This window comes from Camellia sinensis, chromosome 12, assembly GCF_055761805.1.
Source record: "Camellia sinensis isolate YWXY chromosome 12, ASM5576180v1, whole genome shotgun sequence".
Taxonomy (NCBI): Eukaryota; Viridiplantae; Streptophyta; class Magnoliopsida; order Ericales; family Theaceae; genus Camellia; species Camellia sinensis.
Window position 1 is genome coordinate 139,220,144 of NC_138972.1, and position 12,881 is coordinate 139,233,024.

The 12,881-nt window shown below is 35.1% G+C and overlaps 1 pseudogene; it reads left to right on the plus strand.

The window, feature by feature from the left end:
• Window positions 1-781: 781 nt before the first annotated feature.
• LOC145803925 (L-type lectin-domain containing receptor kinase IX.1 pseudogene) lies at window positions 782-4,445 on the plus strand (annotated as a pseudogene).
• Window positions 4,446-12,881: the final 8,436 nt, after the last annotated feature.

Below are 12,881 nucleotides of genomic sequence, written 5' to 3' on the forward strand. Positions count from 1 at the left end.
TAACTAAAAACTTCAAAAGAAATAAATTGGCTCAACAAATCTAAAGCCTCAAAAGATAAATACACATATGTATATATATATATATATATATATATATATATATATATTTATAGACATATATCAAAACAAAATAGATCTCTCCAACTCAAAAACCCAGAGAGCAATGATAAACTAAGATAAAAAGAGTTTAAACTAGAGCAAAGATGATGGCTTACTTTCAGATGGACCTTTCCAAGATTCTTCAGCCGAGGACTTAACTCCTCTAAATGAAGTCGCCGCCTCCACAACATCAAGCCCACCTCCAATGGAAGTGAACAACGCTGAGAAGCCAGCAGTGGAGGCTCTACCAGCTCCAATCCCCAGACCAAAAAGATCAAGCCTATACCCTGACTAAAAAAATTTAGAAGCTAAATATTGTACTTTTGCCGACTAACATAATTTTTGGTCCCCAATTTTGGCGACTAAATTTTTTTTATTACAACCAACCATGGCTATGGCTGTCTGCAACTTTTGGCAGTGGCACCCCCTTCATATTCCTCTTTGTTCTATCTTTTTCTTCTTCTTTTATGTGAACATCCCTTGCTACTTTCCTTTTCATGCAACTGCTTTGAACTTCAACTAGTTCAATATCAGTACCAGTCATGCCAATGTCATAAAAACTACTGGTGATGCTTCTATCTCAAACTAAGGCATCCAACGCACCACCAACACACCACTACAAGCCAGTTGAGCGATATATAGCGAACTTCTTCTCCTTTGGGACAAAAAATTTGGAAACCAAATGGACTTCAACACCTATTTCTCGTTTGTCATTGATTCAGAAGGAAGCTACAAGTATAGAGATGGGCTTGCGTTCTTTTTTTATAATAGTGATTCGTTTGAACCTATTAAAGGTGGTGCCATAGGTCTTCCAATCAAACCTGGTACAATCAGATCATTTAGTTCTTTTGTTGCTGTGGAGTTTGATACCTATTACAATCATGGGATTGACCGTGACAGTATCCCGGGACCTCATGTAAGTATCAATATCAACTCTCTCCAATCTATTACTATTGAAATATGGAACTGTGATATAACACGGGGGATAGAATATGAAGCTTGGATTAGTTATAATTCTAGTTCGAAAAATTTTAGTGTTATTTTCAATGGTTTTCCAAATAATTCCATAAGTGCCCTTAATTTATTGAATATGAATTTAAGCATGTATTTTTCAAAATGGGTTACAATTGGCTTATCAGCTGCAACAGGATACTCTGCTGAGAAACATACTATTAAATCATGGAAATTCAATTCGACATTGCAAATCCCTGCAAAAAAAAACAAACAAGAAGGCACTGGTAGTGGGATTAACTATTGGCTCAATTATTTTGGTTGGTGGGTTGGCACGGTGTAACACCCTCAAAACAACAACATTAAACCCATCGATAGAGACATGCATTGATATATAAAAGTTCCACATTCTTCCATTTATCAGAGTTTCATTACAAAAAGTATTACATGTTAACGACAAAAGCAAATGCCCTACAGGCTTACAGCTTTCCAAGTTAACACTTGGTTACAACAAAAGAGTACTAACTCAATTACACATTAAGCCCTTGGCTTGAATTTACATGTAATACATCAAAAATAAGACAACAAAAAATGTGTCCGCCTCTAGCCTCCCAAGCTACGTCCTTGGAGGTGGCATGCTACCTGTACCTGAAAATGATATTCCCATATAGGGTGAGCCACAGCCCAGTAGAAATACACTAAACCAAATATGAACAATGACTAAAAGATTAGCAGTTGATAGTTGGTCAACACTGATACTTTCCCTTATCACACTTTACATTTTCATGACATACAAGTCCATATTACAACTCATTTTCCAATTCCTTTCAATTCTCAAATTACAACCATGGCTCAGAACCTGGCCAAACAACTCATATGAGACAATAACTCATATCAAACACTTCCCATTTCATATTAGATAAGCATACTAGCTATATCACTCAACAACAGATAAGCATACAAGCTATATCATCACTTCAACAGATATGCATATGAGCACTATCACACTTCCAATGACAAGCATATGAGCTCTGTCAACACATTAATAGATAAGCATATGAGCTCTATCTATGGAGCCCATCCCTTATCTCCTCCCAACACATCCGGTTTAGAGGTCCATCCCCTATCTCTCCCTAAACCGTGGAGTACATCCCCTATCTCCTCCAACACAACACAATGCATATAAACAACAATTATACACATCATCACACAATACATAAATTTAATGTATTCTTTCAACCGTCAATCTCAATGACACATTCCAGTGATTAGTTTCAGTTTGCCTAATCATCATGCATTGTCTACAACAATCACGACTTTCCTCCACCGATAGCCCAAAGCAGTTATTTCTATACAGAAAATAAATGCAACAATGGATATATAATCAACATTTCAACTAGGTGAGCGATAAATAATCCAACTACACCCTTTAACCCCTTCCCTTTCCAATTTCCACATTTCTCAAATCAATTCCTCATTTTCAACGATTAATTATACAAATTAATCAACCAATGTAATTAGGGCATTTTCCATAATTAACATTACAACCCTTAGGTCCCATTTTCATCAATGATTCAACATTTATTCCATTACTCTATGCCAAACATGCATCTAGGTTTATTATGAATAAAACCCCAACTTTTGGAAAATAACACAAAAGCCCCAAACTTTCACAAAATTACCAAACCAACCCCAACATCTCAAAATACTAAAATTTAAAGACAAAATCCATAGAGAGGAGTAGGATATCCCTACCTCAAATCCGGAGCCCCAAGGGAGAAGATGACAAAACCCAACGTGCTCCAAATCCCGAAATTTTCAGATTAAAATGTAGCCCTCGACGATCAACAACTTTTTTGTAAAGGCCAAAGATGAGCAAATCACTCCTACTAGATCAAAACCTAGAGAGAAGGTAGAGTTCTAGAGTGAGAGGCTCAACAATGGGATTTTTGGAAAAGTAGGAGAGAGAAGAGAAAGTGAAAAAGTGATTTGAAAAGTCAAAACTCGGAACTTAAACCCAGTCGCCCCGCTCGAGCGTCAAACACCCCGCTCGAGCGTCACTCACAGACTCCCGCTCGAGCGTCAACAATCCCGCTCGAGCAGCGGATACACACTCCCAGAACTTTTACAGAACCAGGTCTCCACTCGAGCTTCCAACTCCCCGCTCGAGCGGAACTCACACAACCCCGCTCGAGCGGCCAATCCCACGCTCGAGCGTCCAACACTGCACAGGAAATACTGGATGGGTGCAATTCCCGCTCGAGCGCCAAAACCCCCGCTCGAGCGGACAGGTCAAAATCTGGGCAACTAGTTTTGGTTTCTAAACTCAACCAACCTGTAACAAACCTGCCCAACACATCCTATAACTCAAATACAAGGTAAGAAAGGATGTAAACAAGATAATGATCAGCTATCAACATCCACGGACACATGTCCGGATCACTGTACAACAAGGGTAAATCCGGGATCGCTATACACTGCTTGGCTTTATCTTGTGGAAGAAAATAATAGCACAAGAAGAAGATGAGGAGTTCACCCTTGATATGTCCATGGACAATGAATTTGAAACAGGTACTGGGCCGAAGAAGTTTTCGTACGGTGAATTGTTTTGTGCAACAAATAACTTCGCGGAGGATCAAAAGCTTGGATAGGGAGGATTTGGTGGGGTTTATAGAGGCTTTTTTAGGGAATCCAATTCCTATGTTGCTGTGAAGAGGATAACAAAGGGATCAAAACAGGGAAGAAAGGAGTACCCAGCAGAAGTGGAGATCATTAGTCATTTGAGGCATAGAAATTTGATGCAACTAGTTGGTTGGTGTCATAACAAAAGATAACTCCTACTTGTTTATGAGCTCATGGAAAATGGAAGCTTAGATTACCATCTATTCAAAGAAAAAAGCTTGTTGACATAGGCAAGAAGGTACAAGATTGCTTAAGGCTTGGCCTCAGCATTGTTCTGTCTACACGAAGAATGGGAACAGTGTGTGGTGCACGGGGATGTAAAATCAAACAATGTCATGTTCGATTCAAATTTCAATGCTAAACTTGGGGATTTTGAATTAGCTAGACTTGTTGATCACAGAAAAGACTTACAGACAACTATTAGGGGCTACATGGCACAAGAATGTCTAATCATAGACAATGCAAATAAGGAATCAGATGTTTGCAGTTTTGGAATTGTGGCATTGGAAATAGCTTGTGGAAGAAAACTCATTGACTTGAATGTCCCAGAAAGTCAAATGAGAATGGTAGAGTGGGTTTGGGACCTTTATGGTGCCGGTAGGCTTCTTGATGAGGCTGTCGATCCAAAGATATGGCCATATGTTGTTCAAGAAGAAATGGAATGCTTGATGATGGTTGGGCTTTGGTGTTCCCACCTAGATCACAATCTCTGACCTTCAATTAAACAAGCAATTCATGTGCTTAATTTTGAAGCTGCATTGCAGATTTTGCCAACAAAAATGCCTTTGGCAACATACATTACGCCTCCAGTGAATCCGACGTCTTTGGTTTCTTGTACCCACGGCTCTATTACTTTTTCTAATAGCGGTCGATTTTAGTCTTCAAGCTATACTAGTTACCACACAAATTTCTTTAAATTCACCTTATTCTCTATAGCTGCATCAACAATTTTCTTCTTGTAATGATTTGTGTTTCACAAGGGTGTAGATATTAATGAGAGTTCAAATATCATACGCTAGTAATTAGACTAAAAAATTACATAAATGAGTTGTTCACTTATTTCATTTATATTAAGTAAGATTGTATTACCGTTGCGATTCTATAGAAAAATTAAGATGTCGTGACATTTTAAAAACGTCGGCATAGGCGCGAAAACACCGTTAAAAATGAGGTTTTTACAATAATTTTTACATTTCATTGAAGATGTGGTCGTTGCCTTAGCTTTGTGTCTTTTTAAAAACACCACTAATCATTTTCACTGACGTTTAAGTACACGCTACTGCATATTTTCACCGACTTTTAGACAAACGCTGCTATATACTTTATGCAACTTTCACCGACGTTTACAAAAACGCCACTATATGTTTGAAATATTTTTGTTTTTAAATTTTATTTCTCCTCATAGGTTTTAATATTTAATAATTTGAATCCCTTGCATGGATACTTGAACTACCCAAAATCTTTGGGGATGCAACAACTAAAAAAAAAAAGTCATGATAAATTTATGCATCTCTTTTGAAAACCATAGCAAGATATAAAACAAATTTATGAGTATAATTTACTCATAAATCATATGACTAACAAATTATAACATCATTTTTTTCATTCATATATGATTAACAAATTATTGAAGAAAAAAAGCTGAAGTGTTATGTGTATAGGCACAAGAATTTCTCAACACTAAGACGAAAATGCAGAATCAACATTTGATATACTGCAAACTAGTGGATAAGCTCTTCTCGTGGTTTGAATTTTGGTGACAACTCATGAAGCACATTCTCGAGGTTTGATTTTCATGTATTTTTTTGGGGTCAAATTTTTTTTTTTTTTTTTTTTACTTTGAGTCTTCAAATCGTCAATTTACCCTTTAAATTGAGCATTAGTTCACTATAGAGTTCGTTCTATATAGAGACAATAATTTGCTACAATTCATTGTACTTTGTAATGGATTGAATTTTTTCCAAAATAATTAGTTATGTTTTGTTTGTTGCGTAGAATTTCGTTGGATATTTGTCTTTTACAAAAGTCTATTGTCCTAGGAAAATATAAATAGAAACTGTTTAGAATTCTTGATCTAGGGTCCATATTTAAGCTTATTATGGTAGACCCCATTATAAATAAATCCTAGCATTAGATTGTAATTTCTGGGTGATTTTATGGTCCGTAGACCTGCTCAAAAACATATTAACTACATTGACTGTTTGGGATGAACAATTCTATGGACCAACACGTATGGATCCCAAATTTATCCCAAATGGGAGTGTGTGGTTGAGATTGAATTTGTGCAGTGTGGGATCCATGTGTAAAATAAATTTGAATCACAAAATGATAATGCTAGATAATTTTCGAGTAGTTAAGTCTAAATTTGTAGTATTACTACTGATTTGGGATAAAGTGAACTAATTAGTTGAAAGAGTTAATTTTTCAAACAGTAATGCTACAATCCTAGAAATTTTACACTCAAAAAATAACAATGTATGACTCAAATTCGTTTCATATTTAAGACTCACACTACACAAATTCAATTTTCATAACACAAATACGCTTCACCCAAAAAATTTAAGGACAAGAAATCTGGGTCCATAGCGTTTTTGTTGTTCAAATTGATAGTCAGGTCAATTGTGATAATTTTAGTGACATAGTGGATTTGTTTGTGTGTGTGGATACAATACATTCCCAATTCAATACACTTCTTACCCAGATGAAGGAGAAGGGTTTGATCTGTTGGAAAAATTGGTTTTATATAGGCTTATTTTAGGCCATCTTTGAGCCTAAAATTGAGTGGAGCCCAAATGTCTTTTAAGCTAGGTCCAAAGAGGTGACGTGTTCCTTGCCGCATGGCAAGTCACATGGTGAAGACGGTTCGTAAAAACCATTTATGAGTGAATGGGAAGTTGACGTCGTTTTCAGGTTCGTGGAATGAACAATTAAAGAAGTAAATGTGGGTTTCCTTGAAATGGGTTGTCCCACATTGAAACTTTAAGAGAGCTTTTGTGAGTATATAAGCTCTTGGAGTACTAACTTGGGTTGGGCCCCAATGGGTGCCCCACGTTTGTAGAAGGGATGAGTTATGGACAAAGTGAACCTTAGCCCAAACCACCACACACGCGCGCCGCCGCCGCCATCCATCCAGCCGAGCTGAGCCTTGCCGGGCGCTGTTGTGGTCAAGTCGGTTTTTATATTAATTTTTTGGGCAAAAAATTTATTTCAATTTTTCCATAAATTCTTAATGAAATTAAATTCTAATTTGTGCCAAAATTGAATTTAATTTTCTATCCAAATGTGACATCTTCCAGTTCAATTTTCCAAACAGTATCTGTTGCACCGGAACAGATTCTATTTTTTTCAAACAGATTTAAATCTGTCCAAGTAGATTTGAACAGATTCAAACCAAAGTTCAACAAGTTCAAACTGTTCTAGACAGATTGGATAACTGCCCAGCAATTTTAGAGAGTTTTAAAACTGCTAACAGATATAAAAAAAAAAAAAAACTGTTGTAGATCTGTTCTTTTGAATTTGGCACCTGTTGACCTCATTTTGTACCTGTTCGGGCTGTCCAAACAGTCACCTAAGTTGCCTATAAATTGAGACCCTTTTCCAGCAGTCTTTACATCCTGAAATGATCCAAAAGCAGTCTGAAAAATTCTTTTTCCTTGCTGTCCCATTTTGTTCTTTTACATAAATTATTCTTCATATTATGTTAGGAAAAATAAAGAGAGTATAGAACACAAGGTTTTTGTTTGTTGTACAAATTGTTTGAAGTGCTACTACAATTTGTAAAGATCATTGTATCCTAGGGCCACTTGTCCGTAAGCACCGTAGCGGGGCAAATCTGTCTTAAGGACAGAATGTCACACACTCGACTTGATCTTTTAAATTATTTGGTTCGGTAAAATAAATTCTATAAGTTATTTATTTTAGGATTAATTACCAGAAAGTCCTATCTACATATTTGGTGGTAGCTTAGGTTCTGTCAAAAAGTTTATGAACCATTGAGTCCCATTTATAGGTAAAAAGACGTTTTACCCTTTAATTCCAAAACTGATAATGTTCTCAATTTTAAAACTGAGAATGTTCTCAATTTATAATTATCAAAACTAAGAAATTTCTCAATTTTTTCTAGTATGAACTAAGAATATTATCAAAACTAAGAAATTTATAATTATCAATTTTGAGAAATTTCTCAATTTTTTTCATGATTAAAATTGAGAATATTATAAACTGAGAATGTTCTCAATTTCAAATTAGAATTCAGAAGAACAATGTAGTCGAGTACATAAGGTTACAATTTCAGATCTGGTGAAGTTTTTTACTTGGAAGGTTGCAATTTGGGATTCGATTTGAAGCCCTGGTGTGATCTGCGTACTTCTTGACCTGTTCTTGGTTCAATTTGGTGGAACTTGAGTAAGCTTCACGGGCGATCTGAAATGGATCCAGATTTGGATTCCTTGAGTCACAAACTAAGAGCACAAATTGAAACCACATGTTGATTTTAGTGAATCGAGTCCAAAACAACTCCAAAGAACAGCCCAGGTACGATTTCATCTCAAGTGAACAAAAACCAGATTCGAAACTGGTTTGATGCGAGTCGCAGATGAATTCAAGAGCAGAAGTCATGATCTCGAACTGAAATCCAGATTCGAAGTCGAAGAGTGACCTGCGAAATTGATTGATCGAGCTTCAATCAATGACGAATCAAGACCCAGATCGAATCACCCATGTTCGTCGAACTGAAGTTGCGTAGAACTTCAAATTGCAACTGTGAAGAGAGAGAGAATGAAAACAGCAGTGATGTTTGGCAGTTATGAGGAGGTCTTGGAAGGATAAATTGGGCTATTAAAAATTAATGAGACTTGAAGGAGCAAATAATTTTATTTAAGACTTAATGGAGTATAAGTTCACAAAATGGGACTTGTATGTAAATGCCACTTTATTTTATTTGTTTGATTTGGTTTCAATTTATTTGTTGTACACAAAAGATTGTTCTAACAATCTTAAGACGAATATCGAATTATTTTGTTTATATAGAATTTTTCATTTGTTTCCGTTTCTCTTTCTTCTTCTTACAGAAATTATTTTCTGTGATTTTACAAAATAATATTTTGGTTGGAAAACAAATAGTAGTAATATACTGTTTGATAGATAGTAGTAATATATTGTCTTTCTTCTTTGACAACTAGTAGTAGTCATTAACAATTCAGAATATTTATTTGTGGAATTTTGTCAGAAATTAATTTTGGTTTTCAGAAATTATTTCCGAGTGTTCATTAATTAAAATTCTATTTCAGTATTTTAATTATTGAAGTGTTATAGAAATTTAATTTTATGTGTGGAATTAATTTGGTTAAATAAAATTTTATTTTATTTTCAAATTAATTGAAAATAAAAGTTACAAATCTTGTTTCTTTTATTTTACAGAATTTAATTCTGTGATTTTGGTTTAAATTTTCTGTGTAGTATAAAATTCTAATTATAATTTTGTTTTATAATTTAGAATTCATGACACTGAAACTGGTCAACCTAATGCTCAAACAAGTACTAGTGTGGTGGTTGCAATTGTTTCAACCCCTCATGTTGTGACTGTGCCAGTTAATCACGGTGAAAAGCCAGAGAAGTTCTTAGGAACTGATTTTAAGAGATGACAGCAGAAAATGTTGCTATATCTTACAACTCTGAACCTGGCTCGTTTTCTCCTTGAGAATGCTCCTACTCTGAATGAGGATGAAACTGACCGGCAAATGGTTGTTGCAGTCGATGCTTGGAAACATGCCAATTTCCTTTGCCGGAACTACATCTTGAACAGACTTGACAACACATTATACAATGTCTACAGTCCTATCAAAACAGCAAAGGAACTTTGGGAGTCTTTGGAGAAAAAGTACAAAACAGAAGATGCGGGCTTAAAGAAATTTGTGATTGGCAAATTCCTGGATTTTGTGATGGTTAATTCTAAGACTGTAATTAGCCAAGTTCAAGATCTCCAACTTATTCTATATGACATTCACGCAGAAGACATGTCTCTCAGTGAATTCTTCCATGTTGCTGCCTTAATTGAGAAATTACCAGAAGGTTGGAAGGAATTCAAGAATTACCTCAAACACAAGCATAAAGAAATGTCTTTAGAAGAATTGATTGTGCATTTAAGGATTGAAGAGGACAACCGCAGTTCTTAAAAGCGGGCTGGTAAGCATCCAATGGAGTCTAAGGCAAATGTGGGGGAACATGCTCCAAAAGCAAAGAAACGAAAGTTTTTTGGAGAAGGTTCATCACAAGACTCTAAAGGAGAGGAAACTAAAAAGTACAAGTTTAATGGAAAGTGTTACATCTGTGACAAAGAGGGACATCGGACCAAAGATTGCCGTAGCAAAGGCAAAAACAAAAGAAGAACAAGCAAGAAGTCTGCTCAAGCCCATATATATGACCGAAGTGGAAAATATTTCCAATGATGTAGATGACATAAATCTTTCTGCAATTGTTTCCGAGGCAAACCTTATTGGAAATCCTAAGGAATGGTGGGTGGACACTGGTGCTACTCGTCACATCTGTGCCGACAAAAAGATGTTCACATCTTATTCTATAGTGGACAACGGTGAACAACTTTTTATGGGCAACTCCTCAACTTCCAAAGTTGAAGGACAAGGAAAGATTATTTTAAAGATGACATCTGGAAAGGAACTCACTCTCAACAATGTGTTGCATGTACCGGACATTCGCAAGAACCTTGGTTCCGGATCTTTGTTGAGTAAAAATGGGTTTAAGCTAGTTTTTTAAAGTGACAAATTTGTACTTATCAAAAATAGGATGTATGCAGGAAAAGGTTACATGTCTTATGGCCTTTTCAAAATGAATGTAATAACTGTTGTACCCTCTGTTATTAATAAAACTACATCTTCTTCTTACTTGCATGAGTCTTCAAATTTATGGCATTGTAGACTTAGACATGTTAATTATGGATCTTTAAGGAGATTAATTAATATGGAATGTTTACCTAAATTTGACATTGAGGCAAAATTATCCAAAACTCCTTTTCATTCAATTGAAATAAGTACGGAACCACTTGAATTAATTCATAATAACATTTGTGATTTTAAATCAATTCAAACTAGAGGTGGGAAAAAATATTTTATCATTTTTATAGATAACTATACTAGATATAGTTATGTTTATTTAATTCGAACCAAGGATGAAGCTTTAGAAACTTTCATTGAATACAAGAATGAAATTGAAAATCAACTTGGTAAGGAAATGAAAAAACTTAGAAGTGATAGAGGTGGTGAATATGAATCACATTTTAGTGAATTTTGTAAAGAATATGAAATAATTCATCAAACCACCGCTCCTTACTCACCTCAGCAAAATGAAATTGTTGAAAGGAAAAATAGGACTTTAAAAAAAATGATGAATGTCATGTTAATAAGTTCTGGATTACCTCAGAACTTGTGAGGGAAATCAATACTTTCTGCTAATTATATTTTAAATAAAGTACCCCGAAAGAAAGTGAATCAAACACCTTCTGAATTGTGGCATAGGAGAGTACAATCCTACAAATACTTAAAAGTGTGGGGGTGTTTGGCTAAAGTGGTTATTCCTAGTCCTAAAAAGACTAAGATAGGTCCTAAAACAGTTGATTGCATTTTCATTGGTTATGCCAAGAATAGTAGTGCATATCGGTTTTTGATTCATAAATCAGAACATACCAAAATGCATATAAATACTATTATTGAATCTCGGAATGCATCATTCTTCGAACATGTGTTTCCAAACAAGGCTGGACAAGAGACTAGTACTAATAAAAGATCTTATGATGCTATTATTAGTCATGATCAAGAACAAGAGCAAGAGATAGATTAAAATGAGGATGAGGAACCTAGGCGTAGTAAACGTGCTAGAACCTTAAAATCTTTTGGTCCAGATTTTCTAACATTTTGTTAGAAAATGAGCCTTTAACCTTTAAAGAAGCTATGTCCAGTCCTAAGGTTCCTTTATGAAAAGAAGTTGTAAACATCAAAATTGAATCCATTCTGCAAAATCACACTTGGGAATTGGTGGATTTGCCACCAGGTTGTAAACCTCTTGGGTATAAGTGGATTTTCAAAAGGAAAATAAAAGCGGATGGATCAATTGACAAATACAAGGCAAGACTTGTGGTTAAAGGTTTTAGACAAAAAGAAAGTCTTGATTACTTTGATACATACTCATAGTTACTAGAATAACATCCATTAGAATACTAATTGTCATTGCATCTCTATACAATCTAGAAATTCATTAAATGGATGTAAAAACCGCTTTCTTAAATGGTGAATTAGATAAAGAAATTTATATGGAACAACCAGAAGGATTTTCTGTTCCAAGAAAAGAAAAGAAAGTGTGTAAATTAGTTAAATCATTATATGGTTTAAAACAAGCGCCAAAGCAATGGCACGAGAAATTTGAAAAAGCAATGATGTCAAATGAATTCAATGAATGTGACCAATGTGTTTATATTAAAAACACAAACATTGGTTATGTTATAGTATGTCTTTATGTGGATGACATGCTCATCATGCGTAGTAATAATGACATGATTAAAACTACCAAGAAAATGTTGAATAAACATTTTGACATGAAGGACATGGAGATTGCTGATGTAATTCTTGATATGAAAATTACCAAAACATTAGAAGGTTATGCTTTGTCACAATCTCATTACATTAAGAAAATACTTGACAAATTCAGCAAAGATGGTGATCATCTTGCTAGAACACCTGTGGATATTAATTTGTTTCTTTCTAAGAATGTACAGGAAAGTATTTCTCAATTAGAGTATGCCCAAATTATTGGAAGCTTAATGTACTTGATGAACTGCACTCGCCCGGATATAGCTTATGCAGTAAGTAAATTAAGTAGATATACGAGTAATCTAGGAGTAGAACACTAGAAAGCAATTATAAGGGTTCTAAGATATCTCCGATTTACTCATAACATTGGGCTTAATTATACTAGATATGCAACAGTACTTGAAGGGTACTGTGATGCAAACTGGATATCGAATACTAGAGACTCAAAGTCCACTAATGGGTATGTCTTTACTCTTGGTGGGGCGGCTGTATCTTGAAAATCTTCCAAACAGACTTCATTGCTAAGTCTACTATGGAATCAGAATTCATTAC